A 21,402-nucleotide genomic window follows, 5' to 3' on the forward strand; every position below is an offset into this window, starting at 1 on the left:
CCTCTGGAATTTTGCACCTGGCTCCTAGTCCCAGTTTAAGAATTCTTTTCCAGGTGGTCCTACATCAGTAGTACACATCTCTAAAGCTTCTATCATATTGCATAGTCAGAGTATGTATGGCCCCCTCCCAGTTGAAGGCGCAAGATTACCGAGTGCAGAGTCTGTGTTATTTTCTTTGTATCCCTATGTCTAACACAGTGACTGAAAACAATAGACGCTTGGTAAAAATCGTTAAATAAATGAATTAGTGATACATTATATAAAACATAGAATGAAAAATTACTTACAAAATTATTATACTAAAAATTAATGAAAATTATATGAAAATGTACTTACATGAGAAACTATTTGAAAATTAGGTTTGCATTTTCTTTTACAAACTGAGAGGGATTTTATTTTTTTACATCATCACCTCATAGCTTGGTTCCATTTTTCTTCTCAAATTTATTTAACAGACCACTACCGGCCTACCTACATTTCAAAAAGATATAGGATCAGGTCTTCAAAATAATGCACAAAAATAAAGTCAGCATGTTGTCATCAAGATTTATAGAAAGCCCACTCTAAGTTTAGAGTCTCATAGTTAGGAGAGAAACGTTTGGGAAACAAATGGACTTTCCTTTTTTTCCTTTTTTTTTCTTCTCTTTTTCTCATGTATAGCTTGGAAGTTGCTTCTGAACCAAAGGTAGGTATAAAGACAGCTTGATCTTGGAGGATTACTGATGTACCTAAAAAGTAGGCTCTATAATTCAATTGTTTTCTAGATGAGTAGAGCACACCAAATTATTGCACACCTTGATGAAATTAAGAGGGCTAGAAGTACTTTTGTTTAATAAGGATACATCAGATTGGAGCCCATATTTTAATTTTTGTGTGTGTATGATAGTACTGTAAATTCTCTTTTTTCATTTTCTCAATCTCATTAACTTCATTCTCGGTTGCTTCATTATTTTCAGAACTGTCTTCTGTAGCTGTATTTTGTTTTCTAACCCAGTAATCTGTCAGCTGTTATAGTATTTTTAATTATATTTTTTCAATATTTCTTTCCTTGTCATCATTTATTTTTAATTTACATGCATATATTATTTTTATGACGAAGCACAAGAATGGCTGCATGTTATATGCAATGTATAGTTACCAAACTTTTTATAGAGCCTTTGCCTCTTGTGTTTCACAATGAAATTGTGGTTTTTCTGCTCTGCCCAGATTTAGGCAGAGAAGAGGACATGAGGAAGAACTGAAACCTATGTTGCTAGGCTCTGAAGGTTGAATTTCAATCAGTGATTGCCGCAAATAATCTAGTTGTTCTGATTTTAAGTCTTTGTGTTTTAAATTGCCATCTTAAGCAGCAAGGTAACTCTCAGCAAGCTTTTAGAAGGTGGGCCTTTAGTAACAAACTGTCTTCAAGGTCATAACTGCATTAAATCAATTCCCTGGCATCAAATGCCATGGTACATAATGAATGCCCTAGTCAAGGGGGAGCATGATGGAAAATGGAACAGGAATTTAGAAGAAGCTGAGCCACAGAGAGAGCAAGTGTTCTGGAGAGTAACTCAGTCAGCTGCCCTAGGACTCAGGTTAAATCTCAGACTTCAAGTGCTCATGTTCTTTGTGATTCTTTGTACATGAGTATTAACTGGGACTCTGGTTCAGAACATGGATATTCTCTGGCTCCATCCAAGGGAACAGAGGAAAGCAAAATACTGATAATAATGCCAGGTAACATTTATTGAGTGTTCACCATATGCCAAACACCATTCTAAATACCTTAAATACGTATTATGTAATTTAACCTCACAACAAACCTATGAAGTAGGTACTTTATTATTTCCATTAAAAAATGAGAAAACTGAGGTCTGAGAAGTAAGCAACCTGACTAAAGTCACACAACTATTAATAGGTGATGGAGTTAGAAGTTGAATCGAAGCTTTTTTACCCCAAAGCCCCTGATTTTAGGTACCACATTGATAAAAACATTAGGCAAAATAGCCATAGGGATATAAAGTAAAGCATAGGGAATATAGTCCTTAATATGGTAATAACTATGTATAGTGCCAGGCAGGTACTAGGCTAGTCAGGGGGATCATTTCTTAAATTATACAAATGTCTAACCACTATGCTATGCTGTACTCCTGAAATTAATATAAAATATTACTAGATGTCAATATAAAATTGAAAATTTTAAAAAGAGAGGAAAAGTTGAAAGGGAATAAGAGGTCCAAATTTCCAGGTATAAAACAAATGTCCTGGGGATGTAATGTACAGCATTGGGAATACAGTCAATAATAATTGTGATAGCGTGGTACCGTGTCAGATGGTTGCTGGTCTCGACATATTTATCATTTCTTTGGCTATTGAAATGTTAAATAACTATGGTGAATACCTGAAACTAATATAATATTGTATGTTAGCTATATTTTAATAAAAATATTTTCAAAATTAGGCAAATTTTCCAACTCCTTAACATAGAGTACCTCAGTTTTTGGTCCTCTTCTCTTCTTTAATTACATTCAGATCCTTATTGAGCTCAACCAGTCTTCTGACTTTGAATAACATCGATATGCTGACAAACTCCCAAATTTATATCTTCAGTCCAAATCTCATGAATTCCAAACTCATGTACCCAATTACCTTCTTGATATCTCCACTTTGATGCCATGTAGGTATCTCAAACTTACCATTCCCAAACTGAACTGATCTTTCCCCACAGACATAGTCTGCGCGCATGGCCTTACACTTCTTAGTTAATGGCAACGTCATTATCCCAGTTGTTCAGGTCAAAAACCTGGGAGTCTTTCTTGACTCTTTCACTCCAATCCAATATGTCAGCAAATCCTGTTAGCTTCCTCTTCAAAATTTATTTGGAATCTGACCCTTTCTCCTACCACGCCTGTGAAACCAGCGTAGTCCTGACCACCATTCTGTCTCAGCTGAATTACTGTAATACCTTACAATTGGTATCTCTATTCCCAATCTCATCCATTTACAGTATATTCTATACAGAGTAGTTGGAGTGCTCCTTTTAAAATATAAGTCAGATCACAACAACCCTCTGTTGAAAACCTTATAATGATTCTCAATTTTACCAACATCAAAAGTCCGAGTTTTATAATGGCCTCTAGGACTCTGTGTGATCTGACTTTCCCTCAAAAATGTTTTGAGAGGGGAGAATATTTTCTCTTCCCCCTCTCCTTCTTCTCCTTTTCCTCCACTTTGTTCTCATCTTTATCCTACTTAATTGTTGACTTACTCCATAACACAAGTTCTAGAACAGAACGGAATTCAGTACCTGGTAGTGTCTATTGAATGAAACTTGGATTCTTTCTTTGGCTAAACAACTTTTCACTCAGTCATGTAAGCAAGAGATGCATCTATGACTACTTCCTCTCCATCATAAGTCCCAAGACCACAGACATGGCTCTCAACTCCATTTGTTCCTCTCCATCTTTATGCTGCTATCTGAGTGCATGCCCTCTTTATCTTCCACCTGTATCACTGCAGCAATCCCCTAAGAGGTTTTCCTTTCATTGGCCTTTCCCTCTATTTTTTTCTCCATCTGACTTTCTAGAGCCAGAGTTATATTTCTAAAAGGCAAACAAGACATCATTTCTGGGCTTAAAGATCTTCATTGCTTTTCTTTTGTGTATAGCTTTATTTTTAAAACCTTTTTGAGTCAAGGATACCTTGTAAATCTGGAAATATATATGAATTTCCCAGAAAAGGACAAGTACCAAAGTTTACACTAAATTTTAGGTGACTCACGGATGCTCTGAAACTACCCAAGGAAGTATTCAGCACCCAGGGATTCTGCATTAATGAACTTTGGGTCTTAGAAGAGTCCACCAAAGTCCTTCAATCCCTGGCCCATGACCATCAGCAACCTCATATACCATGACTGCTTTTACACTTCCAGACCAGCTCAAGGGAAATATTTCTTAAACTCCTCAGGAAGTTAATCTTTTGTCTTCTCCGCCTGCAAAGCATATGTAAAAATTATCCCATCAGGTTTGAAGTATTTCTCAACATTTTCTTCCCCTAGAGCTCTCAATTCTTTAAGGACAGGAATTATTATGTCTAATTTTCGGTTTATGTCCCAGTCCTACTACAGACCTTAAGACATAGTTGATATTCATTAAATATTTACTGAGTGACTAACAAAGGTTTAAAAGAAGGGGGATGGGTGGTGATTTCTCTGTTAAAGATTTACCCATCCTGGCTTCCTTCATCCAGTCTTATGTCAACCAACAAAAGATGTAATTCAGGTTCATCAAATTACAATCTGATGGGAATTTTATATACAGCCAAGGTAAGTTTTCACTTAATGCTGAGTTCTGGCATTACAATTCTTCTAGATGATCTTTTCCGCTTCTTACTTTCAGGACTGGGTTGAGTTTTTGCCTCTGGTTACTCTTTTGATCTCTGCCAAAATAAAGTTCTGTCCAGGTTTGACCTCTATTTGTCCAAATATATTATCAGGAAAGCAAGCTCCATGACCAATTCATCTGCTCATCACGGCTTTTGCTCTAGGTTTGTAAAGTGTCTTCTCTCTTGTCCCTAGCTTGGAGCAGCATTTCTCATAGAATGATCCATGGACTACTTACTTCAGAATCACCCTGGGTACTTTTTCAAGGTACAGATTTTGGGCTCCACCTCAAACCTACTAAACAATACTTTTAGGAGGCAGGAAGATATTCTGGCATCCGCATTTTAAAACTTTCCTAAAGGAATGCTATATACGCTAAAATTTGGGAACCATAGAGCTAGACTTCACTTCTATTCTCTTTCCATTGCATGTATGTTGGATCTGGATTTCATCCTTTTCTTTTCGAGTCCTCTCTGTTAAGACCACACCTTAACTTCACATTGACTGGTGAATACCTTTGTTTGTTTGTTTATTTGTTTCCATAGCAAGAATAAGATTAAGAGGACGGGTTGCAGACAGAAAAATCTGGGTTTAAACCTCCCCTTTGACACTTACTTGCTGTATAAACTTACTTATACTCTCTAATCCTCATTTTCTTTAACTGAAAAATGGGCTAACAATACTTACTTCATAGAATTGTTGTGAGAATTTAATGGGATGATGTATGAAAATTATTTATTTAGCATAGTTCACAACCCAAAAGAAGTGGTCAATAAATGGTAGTTATTAGTAATAGTAGTAACAATAAACAACCCTGAAATTTGCCATTTTCCCAATAAGATATAAGTATATCTTATAGTATTTGTATGTTTGCATGTGGATATGTATATATAAGAGGAATAATACATGATAAATATATTATATTTTTATATTAATATAACTTTAATATATATTCATATAAGAGATTTCTAATTAGTAGATTATTTGCCTCTCCTTATTCACCTACTCAATTTGTTCTTTCATCTGACTCCTGTCAATTTGTCCAGCATTTTGACTATCAGCCTTACTTCTGATGGAGGTAGTTGAAGATCGATTCTTATTCAGCAGTTAGAAAATTGCTTCATTCTATCAGGATGTTTTTAAAGTACTCAGATGAATCACTATAAAGACTAATTTTGAAAACCGTGTTTGATCAGTGATACAGTTTTGGTTGATAGCTCTGCATTTCCCAAAGGAAACTTAACAAAATATTTTCAAAGAGGAACACTTTGAAGGAAGAAAAGATTATGGGGGAGGAAAACTTGGGGGAACAACCATTCCTAATAAGAATTCTCCATAAGGTTTCTCATTCATTAGACGAGTTTATGAACTGTGAATCATGTTGATGGAGCCTCTTTATCAACTACGACCAAAATGAGATTCTAGAAAGATCTCTTCAATAATGTGAGGAAAATGGTTCAAGGAGATTCTCAAAGATTTTTCTATAGGAAAATAAAAAGTAAAGCAGTATAAATTTGATGTAAGTCAGACTTCTCTCTCCTGAACCAAAATCTGTCATAATCACAGCCACCCTGATGTCATCTAGAATTTCTTCATCTTTAGAAACTTCTAAGTGAGAGTAAAACTGTAACACGAGTTCCCAATTTTTCAGTTTGAAGTTTACAGCAGGGATTTCATCAGCCCCGGAACTGTGGCTATGTCCACCTGATGACTTTGAGGGGAATGAACAGAACAGCATAAAGAATTTTGGTATTTGGAATGCTTTAAGTAAAACTGTGAAATGCCACTTCCAATATGCATTTGTCCTCTTGATAATAGTCTCCATCTCTAGTTCTTAATATGTAGAATAATAAAAGGCTTTACTATAATGGGGGGTGGGATGGAGTGGGGGGGAGAATAAGGCATTCAGTGAAAACTTTGAAGAGATAAAGGCATTTGTTAGCTAAGATAAGTTTCCCAGAGGAGGCTCTAAAACAGTAGAAAGCCATGGGAAACTGAGTCTGGAGAGAAGGAAGTGCTGACCAGTATGGGAATAAGAATACAGATGAGGACAGTTGACTGGATGGCCCACAGCAAAGCCATAAGATTGACAAAGAACTATGTATCTTCTGAGAAAGCTTCACCAGAACCTCTTGTCAACTTTTTCTTTGTGATGAGCCTTCTCATATTTTCATTTCCTTCCCTCTCTGGTTCAGATTCCACAGTATATCAGTTCAGTCACTCTCCTCCTGGTATTCTCCACCTCTTCATCCTGTTGTCCTTTTATAATCATCCATCAGGCTAATTTTAGAAAGTTATATTTGTCTCTCCCTGTGCATGATGCCCACGATTCTAATCACTGTTGGAGACAACCATGACTGGGCAATCTGAGGTCGCTATAAATTCATGAGATGAAAATTCAAAGATGCTGGGCAATCATAATTCTCCCTGTTCACCGTTCTATCTTGTTCTACACAATAGCTTTGTCAGACTTTCAAAATCTTTAAATCCATGTCCCCTCAGCCTTCTTTTACATTGTTAGTAAAGAATTACCTATTTTACTGGAAATGTGGATGTTGTTGGATGGGAACACCTCTGCTTCCTGCTCTCAACTCCACCTACAAACCAAGTCACACATTATCCAACCCTTACCTCTTCTCTCCTCACACTTGGGAAGGGTAAGTTCTGGATCACATGACTTCCATCAGTTTTTGTTTTTTTTCCTTTCTTTCCTTCTCTACCTTATTCCTTCAACTTCTCTTTCTCATGGTTCTTTCTAGTCAGTAAAAGCAGCGAATATTTCTCCCATCTTACTCTTATGTCCCTTTCACTGTTGCCCTTCCTTCCCACTTCCTTCCAACCAAGCATCTTGAAAGTACTATTTGCATTTTCTGTTTTTACCTTCTTGCCTTCTCTTCCCACCAGTCTACCTAGTGGCTTCTGTACCTGCCTAATTACTAAATTGATGGTCATTTTTGAATCCTTATCTGACTTAACCTAGTCATTCTGCCCAAACCATGAAATTCTCCATATTTGACTCCCAGTTTTTCAGCTCTGCCCTTATCACTCTCCTATCCAGGCTCCTCTTCCACTGCTCATCCCTTAAGTGTCAGTTTCTTGTTAAATTTGAAGGTGTTAGATATTTGCATTTATGTGTCAATTGTTGTGCATGACCTCTGAGTTTTCTTTTTCATTATGTTTTTATGTAGAGGTTTATGTGATTATGTTGATTCCTTATATATTTCGTATTTTTCTGAATTATTTATGAGAGTTATTTAAAATTTTGAGGTTATCAAAACTTCATAGACTTTGTCATAGGCATTGAAATTTTTCATTTGCCTTTCAATTGTTAAAAAAATTTTAATTTTCATGTAGTAAATTTTTTGATCCTTTCCTCCATAGTTTCTGTTTTCAGTACCGTGCTTAGAAATATTTAACACTAATGTTAAATATTGATAATTTTTAATGACAATTTTTAGAGCAGTTTTACATTAACAACAAAATTGGGAAGGAGGTACAGAGATTTCCTACATACCCCCAGACCCCACACATACATAGCCTCCCCCATTACCAACATCTCCCATCAGAATGGTATGTACATTTGGAACAACTGATAACCTACATTGATACATCACTATCACCCAAAGTCTATAGTTCACATTACAGTTTACTCTTGGTTGTGTATATTCTATGGGTTTGGACAAATATACAATGACATGTATCTATTATTATAATATCATACAGGGTATTTTCACTGTCCTAAAGAAGAGCCTCTGTGCTCCTCCTATTTATCCCTCCCCCACCCCAACTCCTGGTAACCACTGATCTTTTTACTGTCTCCATAGTTTTGCCTTTTCCAAGAAGTCTAGAGTAGATTTCATACAGTATTTAGCCTTTTTAAATGACTGCTTTCACTTAGTAATATACATTTAAGTTTCCTTCATGTCTTTTCATGGCTTGATAACTCTTTTTTGTTTTGTTTTGTTTTGTTTTTGTTTGTTTCAGGTGTACAAAACAATGTAATAGTTAATTTACACTCCTCACAAAATAATAACCCCCTCCCCCAATCTACTACCCCTCTGACATCATATATAGCTGTTAAAATTCCATTGACTCTATTCCCTATGCTGTACTACACATCCTGTGACTATATATATATATATTAAATTATAGTTGACGTTCATTATTATTCAGCTTCAGATGTACAGCGCAGTGGTCAGGCATCTACACTGCCCATGAAATGGTCTCCTTAATAAGACAAGTGCCCATCTGATACCCTAAAAAATCTTTACAACATTATTGATTATATTCCCCAAATTGTCTTTTATGTCTCTGTGGCAATCTTGTGGCTACCAATTTGTGCTTTCTAATCCCCTCACCTTCTCCCTCATCCCCACTCCCTTCCCATCTAGCAACCCTCAGTTTTATGTCTATCTCTCTGAGACTGTTTCTGATTAGTTTGCTCATTTATTCTATTCTTTAGATTCCACATATAAGTGAGATCATATGGTATTTGTCTTTCTCTGTCTGACTTATTTCACTTAACATAATGTTCTCTAGATCCATTCATATCGCAAATGATAAGATTTCATTCTTCTTTATGACTGAGTAATACTCCGTTCTATAAATATACCACAGTTTCTTAATCCAGTCATCTATCGATGAGCATTTTGGTTGTTTCCATGTCTTGGCTATCGTGAATAGAGCTGCAATAAACATAGGGGTGCACATATTTTTTTGAATTAGTGTTTTGGATTTCTCTGGATAGATACTTAAGAGTGGAATTGCTGGGTCATAAGGTAGTTCCATTTCCATACTGATTTCCATAGTGGCTGCACCAATCTGCAATCCACCAACAGTGCACAAGATTTCCTTTCTCTCCACATCCTCGCCAGCACTTGTTTGTTGATTTATTGATGATAGCCATTCTGACTGGGGTGAGGTGGTATTTCATTGTGTTTTTTATTTCCATTTCTCTAATGATTAGTGAGGTTGATTTCATTTCTTTTTAGTGTTGAATAATATTCCATTGTCTGGATGTACAGTTTATTTATCTATTCATTTACTGAAGGGCATCATGGTGGCTTTCAACCCAATTTTGGGAATTATGAATAATGCTGCTACAAACATCCATGTGCAAGTAAGTTTTTGTGTGAACATGTTTTCAATTTCTTTTGGTAAATATCAAGAAGAATGTTTGTGCCTAGTGTTATGAGAAACTACCAAAGTGTTTTCCAAAGTGACTGTACCATTTTGCATTCCTGTCAGCCTTGAATGAGAGTTCCTGTTGCTCCACATCCTCATCAGCATTTGATGTTGTCAGTGCTGCAGACTTTGGCCATTCTAATACGTATAGAGTGAGTCTATTTTTTTCTAATAGTTTTATGGTTAATTTTTGACATTTAAGCCTTTAATTTATTTGAGGTTTATTCTGGTGGAAGTTTATTACAGTGTGGAGAAAACAGTTCATTTTAATTTGTTCCAAATGATAAGCCACTTACCCCCAAAAAACTTACTAAATAAGCTTTTTTCAAAGGTATTTTAAATGTCAACTTTTCATTCTATGAATTTCTTTTAAATATTTGGGGTTTTTTCCTAGAATTTCTATTTTGTTCTGTTGATCTGTCCTATTTCTGGACGTATCCTTTAATGTTTTTAATAATGTAGATTCATAATGCAGTTCAGTGACTTGTTGGGCAAATAGACATCTAAAACTTTTTATTGACCATTCTTTCTTATATTTCATTCTTTCAAATGAACTACAGAAGCATTTTGTTAAGTTATAAGGAGTAATTTACTATTGATATTTTAACCATAATTTGTTGAATTTGTAAATTAATTTGGAAATATATGGACAACTGTAAACTTTCAAGGTTTTTCTTCCAGATGTGACTTCTCTCTTTTTCATTCCCAGAAAAGGATTAAACTGTTCTACGTATAGGTCTCATATTTCTTGTTAATTTCACTCTTAGTTAATTTATATTTTTGGTATTTGCTACTACTGTGAATGGGATTTTTATTTCCATTATATTTTTATAGAGAGGCTTTATGTGACTATCTTGATTCCAGAAACTTTACAAAACCTTTCAGTTGTTTTAATAGTCTTGCAGTTTATTCTGCAGGGTTTTTAAAAAAGGGTTTTAGTATATAATTTGCAAAAAAGATAACTTATCTTTTGCTAATAAATATACATTTAAAACTTTGTCTTATATCTGACTGCAATGTGAAGAACTTTCAGAAAAAAATCATTAAAAGGAATGGAGATGTTTCTTCCATTTAACTTGAATAGCTCTGATTTTGTTATTAGGCATATTTTCTATTTAATAAACACATTTGAGATATATATGTATATGTGTGTATATATATATATATATATATGTGTTTATTTGTATATACTTAGAATATCTCTGAAAAAAGCAACCAGAAACCAGTAATAGTGATTGTGTCTGAAAAACTACTTGATTGAAAATGATTGATGGAGCATATAGGTAGGAATGTGTTCAATGAATGCACTTTTGTGCCTTTTGAATTTTGTACCATTTACATATATAACCCATTCAAAAGAGAAATAATAGAATGAACAAATCAAAACAACACTAATTATCTTATTGAGAAAGTATTTATTGAGTCTTAGTTTCTAAGGCTTTTGAAAAAATCAGCAATGGGTGGTGAGTTAAATGTGTTTTTTTCTATAATCATTTTTTTCTATATTTGTTTTTTCTATATTCATCGATCATATGATTTTTAAATTTTTTTTTTGGATATAATAAATTATATCTAAACTGTGTCTAATTTTAAACCACCTTCATTGGTTGTGATCTTTTAGGTGTTTTTGTTTTTTTCTGATGAGGTATAATAAGTATTTTATTTAGCATTTTTATATCTGTGGTCAAAATTAGATTATTTTGCAGTGGGCAGAGTTGTGATATTTTGATCAGATTTTGATATCACTATTGTAAAATAAATTGACAAGTCCTCCATAGTTTTCTATACCCATAGTTTTCTATTTTGCATGGAATTTGTCCAGTGCTTAAAACATCGAAAGAACTCATCTATAAAAACACCTGGTTCTAAAGCTTCTTCTGGAAGAAATTTTTTGATGAGATCTCAATTTTTTATTGCTATAATTCTATTAAGGTTTTTAATTAAGCAAATATGCCTTAATACTTCTTATGAATTATTGAATTGAAAGACACCTTTTAAGTGCAGTATGGATGTGATTTTATATCAAGTCTAGCTCGCACTGTGGAAACACATGGTAAAAATCACTAAGAAGTAAATTTATTAACACAAAAAGTTTACTTCCTGATTTAAAAGTGACAATATTTTTTTTCATAAATTATCAAATCTTGCTCTTATCAAAATGGAAATACATATTTATATTTGGGAAAATAATCTGAGTTGTTTTCAATTAACTCACATGGTTGCATGTGTCCATTGATAACATAAGCCAACGCTTTAAAATATTTGATTTTCTGCTCAGAGTCCATAATGGTAGGAAATGAAGTTACAAATTTATCTTACTCTAGAGAACAAATCTCTATAACTCAACCATATCTCTGCCACTCATGAATCATCAAGTCTTGGCTTTACTTATGGGATAAATATATCTGTTATGTATACCTTCTTGTCCTTTTGGTATAACTATATATTTCTTTCTTTACCTCTATTTTTATTTATGTGCATCTTACCTGTGATACTCACAGTGGAGACTTAACTTGGAACATATCAATTAAATCCACCAGTATTCTTTTTGCTGTATAACACTGCTGAATTGAAACAGCAAATTTGCCAGCGTCTTTACCATATTTTCTTCAAAGTAGAGGCATGAGCTGGAAAAGGGAGTGAGGTGAACATTTGATCAAGATGACAAGCACCAATGGATTCCTGCTGCTCGCTGGAACACAAGCCTGATGACATGTATTTGGTGTCATTCCGATGTAGATTCTGACAGAGGCCAATTTATGGTCCAATTTATGTCTTGACTCTCCTACGAAGGCCAAGCAAGCTATAAAATGTAATAAGAATTTCTTCAATCAATGTCCAGAGGAAAAACAAATCACTCAGTTACTGACACAATATTGCATCAACACTCCGGTAAAGTTCTCACAAGTGTGTGACATGCCCCCAAGCTACAAAGAGCACTGAGACTAAAAACCCACCATAGCAACACCACATCCTAATGGAGGAGCTCCTAAACTTTATAGCTGTTAATAATAGGTCATCAGCTTTCTTTTTCCTTTATTCTAATAGTATTCCCATTTGGGTGGAGAGGGACAGAGAAAAATTAAATAAATAAATGAATTCCTATTCTCCTTCCTTCCAAGATTTTCGTTTCAGACTTATTTCTGACCTCCTTGCTGTGAACTCATCCATTCCTTTTCTCCCTACTTCCTTCCCTTCCGACCAGTCTCCCCTTTACACAGAAAGTTATTTATGTGTCCCTTGGCAGATCATTCCAACTCAGACTCCTAGTGAGAAAACACAGATTAGTCCCTGATTACAGGTTCTATCCAGGCAGTCGTGGGCTTGTGTATTTTCCCTCTGTCTCTTCTTTCAGATATTTTCCAACCAGATACATGCCATTAAACACTGTTACAGTTAGTACATGGAAGGGTTTCAGAGTAGAATGATGGAAAATTGGTTATCCATGAGGTCTATTTTAATTGTTTCTGATTTGTTTCTTCTAAGTCCTGTTTTAAGATTGTCACTTTAAGATTGCAAGACACACACACACACACACACACACACACACACACACACACACACACACACACAGTGAAAAGCTGTAGAAATGCCATTACACTCTATTTCAAATGTGGTTTCCTTTATGTGTGCACTTAGGGCTGGGAGTCAGAATAATTTTTTTTATTGGTACCGGGACAAAATGGCTAACCTGAGGCACCTCACATTTGAAAGTGTTTGCCTTCGAACATTGGAAAAGTTACAGGGCAGGGCAGGAACACATTGCACATTTTTGAAAGAGATGCTTTTCCCTTTTTGATGAAAGAATAGGGAAGAGTTAAGAGGACATAAACTGTTGAAAGATATTGTGGTGTACTGGAATTAGAACTGGGGGCAGCTCTGGTTCACACTGCAGTGCTGGCACGTCATAACCCTGTAACAGGCTGAGAAGGTACCCCCGACTTAGAATGCTTCTGTAAAGATCCATGTTACAACACATGAACAAGTGTCATGCAGTAATTATCATTAGTCTTTGGTTATATATATATATATATATATATATATATATATATATATATATACACACACACACACACACACACACACACACACACACACACACATTTAGTAATATTCCTGCAAAGAAATAAGGCTCCATCCAGTTAGGGCACAGTTTTTTCATGCACACTCCAGCAAATGATGGTCTCATTCACTGATTGGCTTTGCCTCTGAAACTTCCCCAGCCTCCCACCAGTTTAAAATTAACTACTCCTTGTGTGCTGAAAGCAAGTTAACTGGGGTCCTCTGTCGTCAGGGAAAATCCAGGTGTTGTGGGGGTGAAGCCAATACAATGGGGTGGACTTAAAATAAAATAACAAAGTGCTATTCAAAGGTGATTATTTATTTGGAACAAGAAAAGAAATGACAACAATTTCTTAGAGACTTGGTCCCTTCAGATCCCTTTCTGTTGAGGATGAGTCCTAGTTATGTTTACACAGAAATGATTCCTGGTCACAACCTGACTTCTCCTCCCCACCTAGAACCTCTACCTGCACCAGCAACTCTCAGGACTCATGGGGCTGGTGCACGTGAGCAGCACTTGAAACTTAAGCTTCTGTCTTTTATATTGTAGTTTCTCAGCAACATGCGTCCCTCCTTCTAGACTGAGAGGTACAGCCCAGGTGCTCTCTCATCTACCTACTGCAGACCCTTGCACAGTGCTCTGAATAATATGGATACTTGGTAAATGCATGTAGAATTACATTCTGAACTTGTTTCACTCTTTTTTAGAGTTGAATATTTTTTATGATTATAAAAGTACCATGTGTTCATGACTGAAGTCTTGAAAAACCCAGAAAATGCTTTAAAGATGAGAACTTAAATATCTGTAATGCTGTGTCTGTTAAATGGTTTTATACTTCCTTCTGATCTTTTTATTGCATGTGCAATAAGTGCTCACTTAATATCGTGAATAAATTCTTGGAAAGTGCAATTTTAAGCAAAACGACATATTAAGTGGATGCAAAAGTTATTGCAGTTTTTGCAATTCTTTTTAACCTTTTAAACCACAATTACTTTTGCATCCACCTAATAGAATGAAAACGGTTTTATTTATCATAGGCTAATTAATAGAAACAAGAGTTAAGTTCCTACAGCATATTTCTGGTCACAAAAACATCACCAAACTTCTAAATAAAGACCCAAAAGACTTCTAATGTTAAACATTGAAATAAATGTGAGTTATATATATTTAAGAAAGATTAATAAAAACAAGTCAAATAATTATTTTTCCAATCCATTTGTTCCAGTTCAGGGTCACCCAGCTGTGGCAAGAGCCTTCGCCGGCAGCTCAGGGTTCAAGACAAGTCTAACCTTGGAAAGGATCCATTCCATGACACATCTCTGGGATGTGGGAGGAAACTGGAGTACCCGGAGAAAACCCTGGCAGGCAGGGGAGAATGTGCCAACTCCACACAGACAGTGACCCTGGCCCAGAATTAATCTTTTCCCCCCATCAATGTTATAATTAAACAACATTGAACGAAATGATGCCCTTATAGGACCTGCTGTATATTTGTATGTATGTTACATAATTTTATTTAAAATTTCTTGCTTTTTACTTTTATTATTTTCTAATTTTCTATTTCATGAACAATATTTTGAAAGTATGTTTAATGGTGACTAACCTTATATTAGATAGCTGTACCATGTTTTTGTACCTATTTCCCTAATGTGACCCAGTGCACTTTGTCCTATATAAGGCCTATTTCCAACAAATAAGCACAACATACTACAGAATCCTTCTAACATCCTCAGTCTTCCCACTTTCTTCGTTGGCCTTTGAGATGGAAACAATACAGAAAGCTGGGAGTTAGGTTTCAGGGGAGTGGAGCAAAGAAAGAGGTGAAGGGTGAATATAACATGCTATTAAATTTAGATCCCCACAAAACAATTCCTTATACCAAATCATATATTAAACCTATTAAATAAAAATTAAGTAATAGTATTTTTCTCTATTCTTACAACCCTACCAAAATGTTAAGAACAGAATTAGTAGATATATAGATAAATAAATAGATAAAAAGGACGATAAAATCCATTAAAATAACACCCTGAGCTTATCTACTGAATTGGAATGATGGCCAAAGGAGAAAATTAGAACAGAACATTTCAATGACTCTAAACAAACGAATAAATGGTTCACTTAATTCATTTCAATCTTGGTCTGGTAGTACCAAAAAGTCTATTCAAAAGGATGTCCTATTGTATTGTACAGGGGTTGCTTCTCTCTGCCCTGCTCTGAATATAGATATAGATATAGATATAGATATAGATATTTAAAATTCATGTCAGATATAAAGAGCATCTCTACCAATCATATTAAATGTCTAGGGTTCTTCTTTGCAGTCTCAGAATTCTGACCAACACCTCCAGAAGGACATGATCTGACTTCAAAGAAATCTGCCTTGGGTTTAGAGGATGCTTTCCCAAGCAGGAAGAGCTCTAAAAATGCTTCAACATAAAGCATTCATTTGTGACTAAACTATATTTAAAATAGAAGAGACTCAGATTTGGATTGTACAAACATTTTTGGAGCATGTACACTGTACCAGAAATTGAACAGTACACTTTCTCATTCTTCATCTCATGTAATTCTCAAAAAAATCCTCTGAGGAAGGATTCTGAAACCTAATTATATAGGTAAAGACAGTGAGACCCAGAGATGTTTAATGATGAACCCATAACTCATCTCTTTACTCATTCAGGAATTTTTTTGAGTGCCTACTCTGTTCTAGGCCCCGAACAAGGCGCTTAGGATACAGTCTTGAACAAGTCATAATCCCCACCTTTACACTGGGTAAAATCTTGTGTACTTAAGAGTGTGAAAATAGGCTAGATGAGTACACGGCATGAAAAAAATGCAGCAATAGGAGCAAAGTAAATGTGTCGTGGGATCACATAGGAGCAACATAAAGCTTAGGTTCCGGGTGGTGGGTTCAAGAAAAGTTTTACAGAGGAAGAAATAATTAAGCTAAGGAAGAGCTGTTCCAGTAAAGACGGGGGAGGGGGGGGTGGTGGTGTAGGAAAAATGGTTACAAGTATTGTAGGTGGAGGGTACAGGAGATACAGTAGCCTGAAGTTGAAGAAGAGGACTATGTGTGTGAAGATCTGGATGTGTTTCAAATGATGGATGCAGGGAGTTCAAAATTATAGAGCTATGAGCAGTAAAGCTAAAGAAGTAAACATTAAGGTTTTATGAGTCAAATTAAAGCAGTTAGAGTTAGCATTAAATACAAAGCAAAGCCTTTGAAGTGTGTCAGGCAAGGATAGACATAGGGAGATTTGTGGTTTAGAAAGAGTACTCTGATTGCTGTTGGAGAATGTATTATAGGCTGTAAAAGGTAACATAGAGAAGACTTAGGAAGCTACTAGATAATCCAGGCAAGAAAAATGATGACAGACTGACTAAGATAGTGAGAGTGCTAATGGAGTGAATAGATTTGAGAGTTGTTTATAAGGAAGAATTAATATAAATAAACTTTTATTGAAGGATAGAAGGGAGAGGGAGAAAAGCTATGACTTACTTGGCTGGGTAAATGACAATACCAATTCATGGAGATAGTTAATAAGAGAGAGAAAGGGAGATCTGATTGCCAAAAACCAAGAGCTGTTTTGAACATGTAGAGTTTGAGGTGCCTATGAATGTCAAGTTGGAGAGGCCCAGTAGACCACTGGACTTATAAGCCTAAAGGCTGAATCCATGGGTTTAAAAGCCAATTGAGCATAAGCATTAATAAAACTTACACGTGGAGGTTGATGAAAAACAATGAGCAGGGGAAGAAAGATCCATAAAGGAGAGCAAGAAGGAATGATTGTAGAGGTACAAGAAACACCAAAATAATATGTTAATTCAGAAATCAGAAGGGAATACAGAGCTTTAAAAAGGAGGAGCTAATTCACAACGTCATATGTTTTCCAGTGGAAATTGCCCATTATAGGAAGTCACTGGTGACTTTACCTAGGTCGTCTTCATAGAGGTAATGGTAGAAACCAGATTGTTGTAGATTTAGGAATAAATGGGAGATTAAATGGAGACAGAGAGCTAGCTCACTCTATTGAGAAATGTAAAAGAGGAAAGTGAAAAGGCTTAATGTTAGCTAGAGGACAGATGCAATTTCAAGGGAGGATTTTGTAAAATGCAGTTGTGTGTGGATGTGGATATGCATGGGTGTGCATATGTGCAAGCATAGAATTCTGTAAAGCCATTCCTACAGCTGAGTGATCCATTGTCCTAAGCCTGGACTAAGTAGTTATCCCACTTAGACTAATAAATGGTAAATATCTGCAATACACCATGAAGACCAGATATTCTTGCCCAAGTGAGTTAGAATAACGGGTAGTACTAGCAGGGAATAACATAATAGTTAAATAAACTGTTATGGAGCAACTTTTTTAGAGAAAGAGGTAATGACATAGCTGACTTTGGCCATTAGATTTCTACCCTTGGATTCAGAGTTTTTCAAACAAATTCTAAGAAGGAAGAAGCTTGTTTTTTGTTTGTTTGTTTCTTTGTTTGCTTGTTTGTTTGTTTGTTTTTGATAGATAATCCTTGTCCTGCATGAGGACATTTTCATAACATGCTTTGGAAAAAAATTGTCATTATCTTTTCTCTACCATATGAACTTTAGGGTAGACTTAGGATACTTAAAGAACACTTTGTTGTTTGTTAGCACCTCCATCTTAGGATAGGCAGAAGAGGGGAAAAGATTATGAAATTTAAACCTAACACTTTTATTAATAGTTTAAGTACTGGGGGAAAAAGTCTCCAGAAGAGAAATGTAGAAAAGATTACATAAAGAAATGTTTCCACTTCCTAACTATTCTTGCCTGTGATACCACAGAAATGAGACATCTAAATAAATAATCTGGTAATGAAATTAAGAAAACTTTCCACATACAATATCAACAAAAAAAAGATAAAATACTTGGGAATAAATTTGACAAAAAGGGTAAGATTTATACACTGAAAACTACAAATAGCAGTGAAAGAAATTAAATAAGAAATAAATAAATGGAATGACATCCCATATTCATAGATTGAAAAAGTTAGTATAATTAAAATGGCAATATTTTCCAAATTCATCCACAGATGCAATGCAATCCCTTTCAAGATCCCAGCTGCCTTAAAAAAAAAAAAAAAAAAAAAAAAAAATTGACAAGCTAATCCCTAAAATTCATATGGAAATGCTAGAGCCCCTAAATTGCCAAAACAATCTTGAAAACAAAGAACGAAACTGGAGATATTATACTTTCCTATTTCAAAAATTACTACAAACTTATAGCAATAGACATAGTGTGGTACTGTCACAGGATAGACATATATCAGTCAAATACAATTGAGAGTCCAGAAAAAAACTTACATTTATGGTAAATTAATTTTTGACCAGGATGCCAAACCAATTCAATAGGAGAAAGAATAGTCTTTTCAACAAGTCGTGCTAGGACAACTAAATATCCACATAAAAGATTGAAATTACCTCATGTCACATACAAAAATTATCTCAAAATGGATCAAATATCTAGATGTAATACCTAAAACTATAAAATTTTTAGAAGGAAACATAAGCACAATTCTTTGTGACCTCAGATTGAACAACAATTTCTTAGCTATGACATAAAAAGGGCAAGTCACAAAAAAAGAATAAATAGGTAAATTAGACTTGATCAAAATTTAAAACTTTTGTGTTTTAAAGGATACCATCATGAAAGTGAAAAGACACCTCACAGAAGAGGGGAAAATATTTGCAAATTATATAAACTGATAAGGGATTATATTTGCAAATCCTATCAACTGATAAGGGACTTTTAACTACAATATGTAAAGAACTCTTATAATTCAACAATAAAGAGACAAATAATGCAATTAAAATATGATATTTGAATACACATTTCTCCAAAGAAGATACATAATTGTCCAGTTAAATACATTTAAAGATGCTCAATATCGTTAGCCACTGGGGAAACACAAATCAAAACCACAATAAGATACCACTTCATATCTACCAGGATGGCTAAAATCAAAACAACAGACAATATCAAGTGTTAGTGAGGATGTGGAGCAATTGAAACCCTTGTACATTGCTGATTGGGATGTAAAATGGTGCAGCTGCTTGACAGTTTTTAAAATGTTAAACATACAGGTACCATATAATACAGCAAACCCATTCCTAAGTATATACTCAAGAGAAATATGTCTACACAAAAACTTGCACATGAATGCTCCTAGCAACATTATTCATAATAGCCAAAAAGTGGAAACAACTCAAAAGCCCACCACTTAATTAACCTATAAACAAAATGCAGTATATTCATGTAAGGGGATATTAGTCATAAAAAGGAATGACATACTGATATAGGCTACAGCATGGATGAACCTAGAAAACATTATGTTAAGTGAAAGTAGCCAGTCACAAAAGACCACATAGTGTACGATTCCATTATATGAAATTTCAAGTACATTATATGAAATTAATGTACTTGCTATGACAGCCAGTACATTAGTGGTTGCTTAGAGCCTAGGGGTGGGGTGGGTGGGTGGTAAATGGTGGGGTAAGGGGATGATAGGTAAAGGGTATGGGATTGTTTTAGGTGATGAAAATATTCTAAAACTGACTATTGATGTTTGCATATATCTAGGAGTATACTAAAACTCATTGAATTGTGTGCTTTAAATGGATTATTTACATGTTATGTGAATTATATCTCAATAAAGCTGTTCGAAAAAAACAGCACACACACACACACACACACCGGGGGTGCCAAAAAAATGTAGACAAGTGGACACTTTGGTCAACGTTGCTCAAGCAGTAGTTCACCATAATCAGAAGTCTCTGGATGCTGATGGCAACCACTTTGAGCACCTCTTGTAATTGCAGAAGTCAAATGTGACTTGTATTCGTCTTTTGTTATTGGTATATATTGAGTATTACAAATTTAATACAATTTTCCTTTCTTAAACTGTGTATACATTTTTTTGGTACACTCTGTGTGTGTTTGTGTGTGTATATATATATATACACACACACGCATATTTATGTGCATGTATATATATATATATATATATATATATATATACATGCACATAAATTCAAGGTTCATTTATGTTGGAACATGCATCAGTTATATATATATATATATATATATATACATAACTGATACATATATATATATATATACATAACATATGTATATATATATACATAACTGATGCATGTTCCAACATAAATGAACCTTGAAATTTTTTATGCTAAGTGAAAGAAGCCAGTCATAAAAGGCCACATACTGAATGATTCCATTTATATGAAATATCTAGAATAGGCAAACCCATAGAAACAGAATATAGATTAGTTGTTGCCAATAGCTAGGGAGATAGCAGAATGGGAGTGAATGCTAATGGGTCTGGAACTTCTTCGGGGGGGTAATGAAAATGCTAGAATTAGATAGTGGTGATGGTTGCATAATTTTATGAACATACTAAATAACACTGAATTGTACACTTTAAAGGATAAATTTTATGTTATATGAATAATAACTCAATTTCAAAAGAAGAAAAAAGACATCTATAAATAATTATCAGCGCTGACAGTACAGCAATTGGTCAGTTCTATTAAAATTCATTCCTCAGGAAGATGAGAATGGACTATGTTCATGCTATTCATATTTGAATACTAAGACAAATGACACATGTTCTACATAGACATATATAGATTGTTACTATATTCATATGCTGCAAAGTGTCTTGAAATAAGAATGAGCATTAAAAAATTAACCTGGTTCAGGAACATAGGCCTTGGTTGGGAATCTGCCATAGGGAA

This window comes from Rhinolophus sinicus, chromosome 4, assembly GCF_057876585.1.
Source record: "Rhinolophus sinicus isolate RSI-liver-muscle chromosome 4, RSI-T2T, whole genome shotgun sequence".
Classification (NCBI taxonomy): Eukaryota; Metazoa; Chordata; class Mammalia; order Chiroptera; family Rhinolophidae; genus Rhinolophus; species Rhinolophus sinicus.